Source organism: Mustela putorius, unplaced genomic scaffold (assembly GCF_011764305.1).
Source record: "Mustela putorius furo isolate JIRA1106 unplaced genomic scaffold, ASM1176430v1.1 tig00003906_pilon_pilon_pilon, whole genome shotgun sequence".
Classification (NCBI taxonomy): domain Eukaryota; kingdom Metazoa; phylum Chordata; class Mammalia; order Carnivora; family Mustelidae; genus Mustela; species Mustela putorius.
This window is the reverse complement of record NW_025422054.1, coordinates 137,501-150,000: the sequence shown is the minus strand read 5'-3', so window position 1 is coordinate 150,000 and position 12,500 is coordinate 137,501.

Genomic DNA, 12,500 nt, shown 5'->3' with positions numbered 1-12,500 from the left:
TACACAGCTCCGTTGCCTTTTTTCCCCCTAAGGTTACTCACAAAGATGCGCAACCCTGCCGCCATTTCCAGAACGTTCCCATCCCTTCGAAAAGAAACACCCCCTTCCCACCCGCGCCCCCCCCTCTCTCCCCTACCCCTGACTCTCTTCACCGGTCTCCCCCAACAGCCTCCGAATCTACCCCCGCCACCCCGCCACCCCCCCACCCACCCCGCCTAGGACTGGGATATTGCGGCTGCCTTCTTCCTACCCCTGGAATCCCAAGGCACTATGCCACCCCTGGCTCTCTGGTTCCTTTTTTCTCTTAGCGTCATGTTTTGGGGGCTCGCCCATGTACTTCCACCAATCGGCGCTCTGCTCCCTTGTACGGCGTTATCGCTCTCCACGATGAGCTTATGAAGATGAGTGGAAGGACGGAATGATGTTCGCGTGCCACGGAGTCCCCCTGACCCCTTTTCTCTTAAAACTTTAAGTGGTACTAAAGCAGTACCACCTCTGAGGACAGAACTCCTAGCATCAGCAGCAGACACTGCGGAAAGGTGTTTTGCACTGTCTTGCGTGGCCGCTTTCTTCCCTGGAAAAGGATTCACAGGCTATCCTGCACCCCTTAAGGCCATAAGGATCTCCTCATACTCTGCCGTGGTCCTGTGTCTTGGGTTGCGTGGCGGCCCCTTCCCCACGGAGAGCTACCCTCACTCCATCCTCCTACGCTGGCCCCAGAAGTGTACTCTGGTTTCCTTTACATCTAAACCTTATCTCAGGTTTGGGTTTTGACAGGACGGAGGGACGGAGGGACGGAGGGAGGCCCACATTTTTCATTGACATGGTGGAGAAGGAGAAGATGGGTGCGGGCCTGTGCATATTCTTTTCTATTGTGAGGTGAGCAGAGGATTCAGATTCAGCTCTTGCCAGAAGGGATCTAATCTCTCCTTAAACAATCGGGCAAAAAAATCAGGCGAACGAACGGTAAGGGCAAGTAAGGGTAAGAAGAACATAGACAAGATTGGCTCTAGATGCTGGAGTTTCCCAAGCAATGATCTCATCGGAGACCCACAAATGTCGAAGATTTCCAGACACCATGCTTAGGTATGGACGTCATTCCAAAGGTATGGTGCTATCATCCGGTGAGTGTTGTGTTGTATGCTGTCCCCAGCTCACAGGACCAGTGTATCTTGCAGATACAGTATGAGGCTCATCCCTGGATGGAATTGTGCCAGAGAAAGGGAGACAGCAGCCTGTCCTTGAGACTAAGGTGTGTTGAAGAGAGTGACTCTCTAAAGTACATTGGGCTGAAGAAGACCAGCTGGATTTCTGTTGGTTGGTCTTGGGTATTTGCAGCAACGGGATGGGTGTGGGCGGTGGGTGTAGTTTGTGTACTTTCTGAGCAAGGTGAAAGAACTCTTCAAGTGGAAGTATTTGCACCAGGTGTCTGGGAGGATGGGAGGGTGCGGCTCAGTCCCTTTACCAAGAAAATAGGAGAATCCGGCCTTTTAAGAACGAGGCAAAGAGAAGAGTTTAGCTTTGGCCATCGCAGCACCTGGCACCTGGCACTTGGCACCTCCACAGAAAAAAAAACAGAAGGTTCCCAGAATGAACTGAGCCGCAGAAGTCAGCACGAGCAGACCCCACCACCCTCAGCCCCCCCCCCCCCCCGGCCCCCCCCCCCCCCCCCCCCCCGGGCAGGCACTAGCTATAGTCCAGAGCTCCAGATCTGGGTCCACCTCCCCCCCCAGGGCTCCCCCTGCCCTCTTCTCAGCCAGGGACGTATATGTGAGCAAGATCCCAGAAAAAAATTTCCCCTCATCCACAGATAATCTTGCCAACAGTTTGACCACTTTGCCCGAGATACCAACTCATCTGGTATCACCCGAGGGTGATTTTTTCCCTAGGGACCTGGGGCCTAGTTCACTACTTAGGATGAACAGCACCCCCCCCCCACCATCCCCCACCCCCAGCCTACTGCTGCTCCCAATTCGACCTGAGGAGGGAGGGGGGGGGGGAGGGGGGGAGGGAGGGAGGAGGGAGGAGGAGGGAGGGGGGAGGGGGGAGGGGGGGGAGGGGAGGGGGGGGGGGGGGGGGGGGGGGGGGGGGGGGGGGGGGGGGGAGGAGGGGGGGGGGGGGAGGGGGGAGGGAGGGGGGGAGGGGGGGGGGAGGGGGAGGGGGGGGGGGGGGAGGGAGGGAGGGGGAGGGGAGGGAGGAGGGAGGGGGAGGGGGGGAGGGCGGGGGGGCGGGGGGGGCGGGGCCGGGAGGGAGGGCCGCTGAAGGGAGGTTCAGGTTGACCCATTCTAATGGGCCTCATTCAATCCAATCGTTTCATTCAAATGCAGAAAGCTTTCTGCTAAAGTCAGAGCCTGGGGCTTCTCGCCATTGAATGGCGTTCTTCAAATCCCCCAACACTTAGGCTGTGGCTTGCAAACTTGGGGAGGGAGGAGGCAAAGGGGAAGGAGATAGAGCTTGTCTGAAGAGCTTACCTCATCTGGGGGCAGCAGAAAGAGCACCTCCTTTTCCTAACCCAGGAAACGCCAGTAAACCCTTTGGGAATCATGGATGTGGAGGATGACGTCAGACCTTAAAGCCTTCCAAGGGTGGGGGGTGCAGGCAGGAGGGTGTGGCGGGGTCAGTCGGAGAGGGACATGAAACACATGATGGTGGTGTCTTAGGATTCAGAGGCCAAACACATTCATGGACTGATGATGGTGGTGTCTTAGGGGTCAGAAGGCAAACACAGGCATGGAGTGATGAAAGGGATAAGAGCTAAGAGCGGCCTGAGAGAGGACAGTTCTCACTCATCCACCGAGTTACAGGGCCTAGCAAGCCCACTGCTCTAAAGCGACATGAACAGTTTATGGATTATCCACCGACTGGTCCTCCCTCTCCCACCTGCTTCCCAAAGGCAACCCTCTGTCTCATTCCCACATAGCCACTGGCTGTTTCACATGCCACCTTCTGTCCACTGAAAGAAGAAAGGGAGGTGGGGAACCCTAAACCAGCTCCACAGATAGCACCTCTGCACAGAGGGGTGAGTGTGGGTCTCATTGGGCAAATGGTGACTCTGAGCCTTGATCCCTGGGTTGTTCCAAAAAATGTACTGGAAGGAACACCTGGCTGGTTCAGTCAGAAGAGCACATGACTGTTGATCTCAGTCATGATCGTGAGTTCAACCCCTGCCTTGGGTCCACAGATGATGGAAAATGAATGGATGGAATTTTAAAACATTAAGTATGGGATGTTGATCTCTTTATTTAAAAAAAAAAAAAAAAAGAATGGAGGGGCGGCTCAGTCTATTAAGCGTCTGCCTTCAGCTCAGGTCATGATCTCAGGGTACTGAGACTGAGCCCTGCCCCTCTGGGGCTCCCTGCCTCCCTCTCCCTCTGTCCCTCCATCCACTCGTGTGTTCATGCGTGTGCGCTCGCGCGCGCTCTCTCTCTCTCTCTCTCTCTCTCTCTGAAAGAACTAACTAACTTGCTAAATAGAATCAGACTTCAAAAGAAAAAAAAAAAAGGCAAGGGGGAGCCTGGGTGGCTCAGAGGGTAAAAGCCTCTGCCTTCGGCTCAGGTCATGATCCCAGGGTCCTGGGATCAAGGCCTGCATTGGGCTCTCTCCTTGGTGGGGAGCCTGCTTCCTCCTGTCTCTTTGCCTACTTGTGATCTCTCCCTCTCTGTCAAATAAATAAATAAAATCTTTTTAAAAAAAAAAAAAAAAAAAAAAGAAAGAAAGAAAGAAAGAAAAAGAAAAAAGGACAGGGACATTCACGATTGTTCACGGGGAAAGATGGAGCCTACACAGTGTGGAAACATACTATGTACCATCTATCCCCATGTTTACTTTGGGGTGGAGACTTGACCTGAGAAGGAGGCAAGACTGAGTCCCTTAGGTCAGGAGGCTACCTTAGGAGGAGGAGAAGGGGCTCTAGGCATGCTGTGATAGCTGGTCTAATGGGGTCTTAGGCTCCTTCTCTCAGGTAAGGAAAGGAGTATCCGGGCCGGGCCGTGCTTGTTGATAAGCTGCAAGCCATCAGTTGACCTTCAGTCCAGACATCTGCAGAGCTGCCTAGTTATTTGGTAGCAAGGCCTGAAAAGAGATGGTGGCTCAGCAGGGCTTCTCTGAAAAAACGGGGCTTTAAGCTTTCAGCTAGCATCAGCCCATTTACTTTCTGGGGCATGGTTTCAATCAACCCCTCCACCCACCCCTGCCAAGTTATGCTGTGGCTATTCTTTTATTTCCTCAGGGGAGGTAGGTTTTTATGGTAAAGAAATCTCTGTACATCTTAGCTGTAACATGCCTATATGCAGGGCTAAACAGAGGGGTGTGTGTGTGTGTGTGTGTGTGTGTGTGTGTGTGTGTGTGTGTGTGTTTTTTAGATTTTATTTAGTTTATTTGACAGATAGAGATCACAAGTAGGCAGAGAGGCAGGCAGAGAGAGAGAGGAGAGAGGAGGAAGCAGGCTCCCTGCTGAGCAGAGAGCCCAACACGGGGCTCGATCCCAGGACCCTGGGATCATGACCTGAGCCTAAGGCAGAGGTTTTAACCCACTGAGCCACCCAGGTGCCCCTAAACAGAGGTTTTTAACCGGTAGGCTAAAAGGGAATAGAAACAACAGGGAGTCAGACATGCTATGTTTCCCCCTGTTATAATTTCCCGTGGTCAATCCTTCATTCCATTTCTATGGAACATGGGCAGAGGTCTGCCTTCTGTAACCGCTTCAAACTGAATTAGGGTGCAGTGGAGGCTTTGGAATAGAAGGATCTGAGACAGAGTTGATCGCAATTTTTGGTCCCTTGTGCTAATGGTGGTGCGGGGGGGGGGGGTGCTCAGAGATAGTTCCCTCTCTGAGAACTTGGATATTTCTCTACATGGTTTGGTACCACATGGCATCATTGATTTTATTCCCAAGTACACTTTAAGGAATAGTAACAGTACAGCATAACCCAATAGTCTCATCCTCTCTTAAATCGACCTGGCATCAGTGGCCGTCCAAGAATACAGATGAGGGGGGCCTGGGTGGCTCAGTGAGTTAAGCCTCTGCCTTCAGCTCAGGTCGTGATCCCAGGGTTCTGGGATCGAGCCCCACATGGTACTCTCTACTCACAAGGGAGCTTGCCTCTCCCCCACACCCAGGGTTCTGGGATCCCGCACATGCCCTACTCACAAGGGAGCTGCCTCTCTGCCTATTTGTGATCTCTCTCTCTCTCTCTCTCTCTCTGTCAAATAACTAAGTAAAATATTAAAAATAATAATATACATATGAGTAAATTAGTCTGAGCCCCTCCTCCGGCTGGGGAAGGGGGCAAAGGTTGTGGTGGGTTAAGGGCTTCTTCTAGCCAAGTAGCTTAGTGCTTGACTTGAATTATCAGGGGCTCTTCTCCTTCTCCTTCCTCTTCCTTCTCTTCTGCCTTTACAGATTTTTATTAAGGAATCTCTGCACCTTGGGGCGCCTGGGTGTCTCAGTGGGTTAAAGTCTCTGCCTTTGGCTTGGGTCATGATCCCACGGTCCTGGGATTGAGCCCTACATTGGGCTCTCTGCTCTGTGGGGGGCCTGCCTGCTTCCTCCTCTCTCTCTGCCTGTCTCTCTGCCTACTTGTGACCTCTGTCTGTCAAATAAATAAATACAATCTTTAAAGAAAAAAAAAAAAAAAAAATAAATCTCTGCACCCAGTGCGGGGCTTGAACTCACAACACTGAAATCAAGAGTCGCATGTTCTACCGACTGAGCCAGCCAAGTGCCCCTATTTATATGGGTTCTTATTTCCAAAGGGTGGCTAATACAGGTGCAGCAAGTGGAGTTAACTATCATAGACTCTGCCTCATTCATCTAGCAATCCAGTGGTTAATAAGAGGCACTTCTATGGAAACAAAAGGAAAACACTGGTTACTGGTTGAAACAAGGGCTCAACCCAGTATCTAAGTCTGGACTGCTGCCAGTGAGGTCTCTAGCTGTCAGGCTTGAAGCATCCTTGGGTGGAGTGGGAGTGGGCAGGGCCTATCTAAGGGATTCTTCTGGTGTGTAGGTCAAATGTCTCATTTCGAGTGTCCCGTGGAGCAGCAGGCACAAAGACTGTCTATTATGTATGACGAGCTAGTGTGGCCACTTCCCTCAAGTTTCTTTCACGTGGTCGAACTTCTTCTCCAGGCTTCAGAGGGGGAAAAAATATAGATAGATAGATAGAGATATAGATATAAATATAGATATAGATACACACACACACACACACACACACACACACATTGTTTTAGTTCTTAATGGTTGTAAGATAGGAGAATGGTAGAATGTTGGAAACCTTAGTTCAAAGAGTCACAGTCAGGGCACCTGGGTGGCTCAGTGGGTTAAGCCGCTGCCTTCGGCTCGGGTCATGATCTCAGGGTCCTGGGATCGAGTCCCGCATCGGGCTCTCTGCTCAGCAGGGAGCCTGCTTCCTCCTCTCTCTCTCTCTCTGCCTGCCTCTCTGCCTACTTGTGATCTCTCTCTGTCAAATAAATAAATCTAAAAAAAAAAAAAAAAAAAAAACACAAAGAGTCACAGTCATAGAGAATCAAGGAAACCAGAAGGATCCAGGATCCAGTCCAGTTTTAGAGGCAAAGAACAAACGCTCAAAGATAATTCATCAGAACTACCAACTACCAACCCCGAAAGTGTGTTATTGAATTAGAATCTTTCTTTCTAAAGTCACCGTTCTTCCCCTCAAAGATAGCCAAAGGAAGGTTAATTTGTTTGTAAAACAAGTCCAGTTTTAACACAGTTGTTCTAATCATCTACATAAGCAAGGCAAGAATAGCAAGTGACCATATATGGGGTTTTTCTTTCTTTCTTTCTCTCTTTCTTTTCTTTTCTTCTTTGATGGAGCTGACTTTTACAAAGGCTTTTTTTTTTGAACTTTTTTTTTTTTTTTTTTTTTTAGATTAGTTTTTTGTTTTTTTTTAATATTTTTATTATTTATTTGACAGAGAGAGATCACAAGCAGGGCAGGGGCAGGCAGAGAGAGATTTACAAAGGCTTTTAGGTTGAACTTTTTTCTTTTTAAAAGATTTTAGTTTGGGGCGCCTGGGTGGCTCAGTGGGTTAAGCCGCTGCCTTCGGCTCAGGTCATGATCTCAGAGTCCTGGGATCGAGTCCCACATCGGGCTCTCTGCTCAGTGGAGAGCCTGCTTCCCTCTCTCTCTCTCTGCCTGCCTCTCTCTCTCTACTTGTGATTTCTCTCTGTCAAATAAATAAATAAATAAAAATCTTTAAAAAAAAAAAAAAAAAAAAAGTTTATTTAGTTTGGGCGCCTGGGTGGCTCAGTGGGTTGGGCCGCTGCTTTCGGCTCAGGTCATGATCTCAGAGTCCTGGGATCGAGTCCCGCATCGGGCTCTCAGCAGGGAGCCTGCTTCCCTCTCTCTCTCTCTCTGCCTGCCTCTCTATCTACTTGTGATTTCTCTCTGTCAAATAAATAAATAAAATCTTAAAAAAAAAAAAAAGATTTTAGTTTATTTATTTGAGCGGGGTGGGGGGGGGGGGGGGGTTCACAAGCGGAAGGAGAGGGAGAGGGGCAAAGCAGACTCCCCCGAAGGCAGATGCTTAACGACTGAGCCACCCAGGCTCCCCTAGATTGGACCTTTAAGTGCCTGTTTAAACCCAGGAGCCAAGCCAAAAATTTTTTTTTTTTTTTTGCAAAATCTGCAGATTTGGGTGGATTCCTCTTTTTTTTGAGGCCCTCCAAATTTCCTGAAGTTCCTGCATCCGCCATGAGGTGGCACTCTTTACTCAACTGTTAAGGCTAGGGCGACCTCTGTCAGCAAGGTTAACAGGCCAACATTTCCAAGGGGCTTTATGGATCCATACAGTCAATGAGACCTTTTTAAGCTGTCTCATCATATCTGAGTCTACGCATGTGTCTCTGAAAGATGATATTCCAGGGGCACCTGGTTGGTTCAGTCAGTAGAGAGCAGGACTCTTGGTCTCAGGGTTGTCAGTTCGAGCCCACGTTCGGTGTAGAGATTACTTAAAAAATAAAAAATCTGTTGGGCGCCTGGGTGGCTCAGTGGGTTAAGCCTCTGCCTTCGACTCAGGTCATGATACCGGGGTCCTAGGATGGAGCCCTGCTTTGGGCTCTCTGCTCAGCAGGGAGCCTGCTTCCAGCTCGCGCTCTCTCTCTCTCTCTCTCTCTCTCTCTCTCTCTCTCCCTTCTCTCTCCCCCCCCCACCCCCCCTCTCTCTGGTAAAAAAACTAAAATCTGCAAAATGAAATGAAATGAAATGAAATGGGGGGGGGGAAAAAAGAATAAAAAAAGCTGATTATCTGTATTGCATGTGGCATTGTGGGCTCCAAAACTATGTCTCTTTAAAATAAAACCAACAACCTTGAATTGCCTTTAAAGCCAAAAAAGTCGCACCTGTGTCCACTAAAAAAAGTCAGTCAATTGTTTCCCCACACTCAGGCTCCTGTGGGGAAGTCTGAAGTGGGCTGTTTAGGTCCAGGGGAGCCCTCGGGGCCCCTCCCTGCTGATTTGCAAGATGCTCCAATTTAGACCTCAGAAGGAGTTGGCCCAAGGGCTTGGAGTGACTTTTGTTCCTTGATAACGAGGCGGGGGGGGGGGGGGGGGGGGGGGGAGGGAGGAGGAGGAGCCGCCGCCGCCGGAGGCACCTGGGATGGCAAAGGAGTTGACCACTCCAGCCACACCCCCGGCGTGCAGAAAAGGGTGTGTGTGTGGGGGGGGGGGGGGGGGGGGGTCGCGGCGGAGGTGAAGGCGGGGCAAGGGAGCCGCTGGCAAGGCCCGGGGCAGATTTAAAGTTTTGGACTAATTTTTTTTTTTTTTTTTTTTTTTTTCTTTTCCCGTTTGGCCTCTGCCTGCCTCCGCCTCCGCCTCCGCCTCCGCCTTCATCTCGTTCTGTAAAATAGGCTTTATCTGTAGTTGCTTTTCAGCCCCCTGGGAGTCAGTGGGTTGGGCATCAATCAGTTCAGGTGTGTGTACTTGGGGAGGAGGAAGTGGGGAGGGGAGTGGATTTCGGATTTCTAGTGTCTGTCCGCCCATCTTCCTCCACTTCCTCATTCTTTTGACTATTGGGAAGTTGGGGGGGGGGGGCAGGTGTGTTCCATTTTTGTCTATCCTTCTCTCTCTGGACCATCGATTGGGGCCCTTCCCTTGAGGCATCTTTCCGATGGAGCGACAATCCCCTATATTCAGACAAAAGCCTGAATGTAGGGGAGACAATCCCCTACATTCAGACAAAAGTCTGAATGTAGGGGATGTCATCCCAGATCATGTGACCTGAAAAACATTCGGGCTTGTTCGTCTCATGCCCGATTTTTACAGGTGCCTCCTTTAGACTCAGTAAAAAAATAAAGAGTCCTTTGCAAATGGATGTTAGCAAAAGCATCCTGAGGGAGAGAAAACATCTCAGATGTGTAACGCATAGGGACACATAGATACAAACAAGATGCAAACAACTTCTAGCCTTTGTTTCAGTCTTACTTGTGGAGAGGTCATGAAAGACCAGAGGCTCAAAATCCACCCCTTGGCTGAAAACAAATCCAAGTGCAACATAGCATGGCCACCTATGGATCCCATCCATCAGTTGTTTTCCATTTCCAATCAAAACACGGCAGGTTCTGTGCAACAGCTGCAGCAAGAAACAAACCAAATGAAGACCAGAGCATCTCCCTGAGCGTTGGGTCCTCCCCAAAAGCTGGGCCTTCACTGATGGAACTAAACAGGCTTCCCAGTTTCTAATAGCTTAGTCTCCTAGCAGCCTTCCTCTACTTGTGCACGCAATTCAAACATGTCGAAAGAAGCCCACTTGGGCCATCTGAGACTCATGGTACCCTGAAATGGTTCTGTTTATGCATTTGACAGAGAGAAACAGCGAGGGAGGGAAACGAGCAGGGGCAGGGAGAGTGGGAGAGGGAGAAGCAGGCTTCCCGCTGAGCAGGGAGCCAGATGAGATGGGGGCCCGGGGGGGGGGGGGGGGGGGGGGGCGCGCGCGCGCGCGCGCACACACACACACACACACACACACACACACACACACACACACACACAGGATCCCAGGTGCCCGAGATCATGACCTGAGCCTATGGCAGACCCTTAACGCCTGAGCCACCCAGGTGCCCCTGGGTTACTGTTTCTTAAGCGCTTCACATTCCAAAGAACCTGTGTGCCAAAGCGGTATGGGAGCGGGGGCGGCGGCGGCACACAGGAGACCCGTTCTCTCCCTAAGCTACAAAAAGCTCAGGGTCCCCTGGTTGGTTCTCCATAGAGCGCACTGATTCTTAGATCTGAGTCCTGAGTTCCAGCCCCACCCCGGTAGTAGAGATCACTTCCACAAGGACCAAAATAGCAATGAAGAGCTCGATAAACACCCCGCATGGCCTCTGCCGCTCTGCCTACTTGGGCTCTCTTTCTCGCTGTCAAATGCAGAAGTAAAATCTTTAAAATGAAAGAAAGAAAGAAAGAAAGAAAGAGAGAGAGAGACATCCTTTTTTCTTTCTTTCTTTCTTTGAGAGAGAGAGAGAGAGGGGGGGACACACAAACACACACACACGTGTGTATATATGTATGTGTGTATACACACATGTACGCACACATATATTCTGCGCGCGTGCAGAAGCAGGGGGGAAGGGCAGGCAGAGGGAGAGGGAGAAGAGAAGCAGGCTCCCCGCTGAACAAGAAGCCTGATGTGGGACTTGATCCCAGGAACGTGGGATCATGACCTGAGCCAAAGGCAGACGCTTAACCTTAAGGGACTAAGCCGCCCAGGTACCCTGTGAGTGACATTCTTAATCCTCAAGGACGGGAAGTTGAGAATGGAAAGGAGAACTCTGGACAAACTGATCTTGTTTGTTTGTTGTTTGTTTGTTTGCTTTTTCTTCTTTCTTTCTTTCTTTCTTTCTCTGTATGTTGTTCCTTTAGCCTCCCCACGTAGGTTAGTTACTCTTCCACAATCGCCTCTTCTTGTTCAACTCAATATACCAGCAACTAGGATTTGCTCCTTCTCAGGGTCTTGCTTTCCTTGGGAGGGCTTTGTCATGTGACACTTTCAGGGAACAAATTTGTAGGCTCCTTTTCCTGTTACTCTGTCTCATGTCAATGTCATCCTTAGGGTCTGCCACAAACCCTGAGCTAAAGGGTGTGCCCCGGTGACGTCTTCCTTTCTTTTTTTTTTTTTTTTTTTTTTTTTTTTTTATTTTATTTATTTATTTGACAGACAGAGATCACAAGTAGGCTCAAGAGAGAGAGAGAGAGAGAGAGAGAGGAGGAAGCAGGCTCCCCGCTGAGCAGAGAGCCCGATGCGGGACTCGATCCCGGGACCCCGAGATCATGACCTGAGCCGAAGGCAGCGGCTTAACCCACTGAGCCACCCAGGCGCCCGACGTCTTCCTTTCCAGCATCTTTGAATTCTCCCTCCTTCATGACCTTGTTCCTTCCATGCACAGCCCTCTGCTCAGCCCCCCCCCCCATGCCAGAAATATGGGTGATGGCCTCTCAAAGCTAAACATACTCTTACCCGTACGACACGGCAATCCTGCTCCTTGGTATGTATCGATGACCCAAATGAGTTGAAAAAACTGAGGTCTGCACAGAAAACCTACACGCAGACGTTCACGGCCCCTTCACTCATAATGGCTTGAACCTGGAGGCAATCCAGAAGTCCCGCAGGAGGAGAATGGATACAGAGAGTGGGGTACATCCAGGCCATGAACTAAATGGTTTTCGGGGCTTTGGAAAGAGATGAGCGAGCTATGGAGCTATGGGGAGCTGTGGGGAGCCAGGCAGGGAAACTTCCGTGTGTATTCCTGACTGAGAGAAGCCAATCAGAAGAGGTGCACCTACCTCACGGTTCCAACTCAATGTGACATGCTGAAGGAGGCCAGACTGTGGAGAGGGTCATGAGATCAGTCGGCTGGAGAGCAGAATATGAACTGTAGCAGACAGCGTCATAGACGGGCAGGTGTGTGTGGAGAGGGTTTCTCCCCCTCTTTGACCAGGTTTTGCTCCAAAGGAGTGCAGCCAAAATTGTAACCATAGGAGGCAGTGGGCTCCCCGAAAAATCTCAAGGAAAAGAACTGTAAGCAACAGGAATAGCTATTGGTCAGGCTCTAAAGGAAAGGGTGGAGAGATTCAACCAGTTGGCCTGAAAGTTGGCGATAAATGTCTTCTCCCAGAATATGGAGGCCTCGGGGTAGTTCTAGATGATGTGGACTATTTTCTTACTTAGAGACCGTGACATTCTGAGAAAATATATAGACTGTAATAAATCATTATTGCAATGGCATCCCGTGAAAACTACTGAGTCCACTGAAGTTGTGAAATCTTGCCTCGTGTTAGTAATTTCCATGTCTGTCTTTCATAATAAGCCAATGATATTCAAACTAGTGATAAGGAAGGTAAGAAGTCAGGCAGGCAGGCAGGCAGGGAAAAAGGGAAAAACAAAGATCTGTCGGCTGCCATGGTTTTGGCAGGGGTGGAGGGTGCCTGTTGGGGGGGCGGGGGGAAGGTGCGGGTGGGTAGGTGGGTGGGGGTAGGG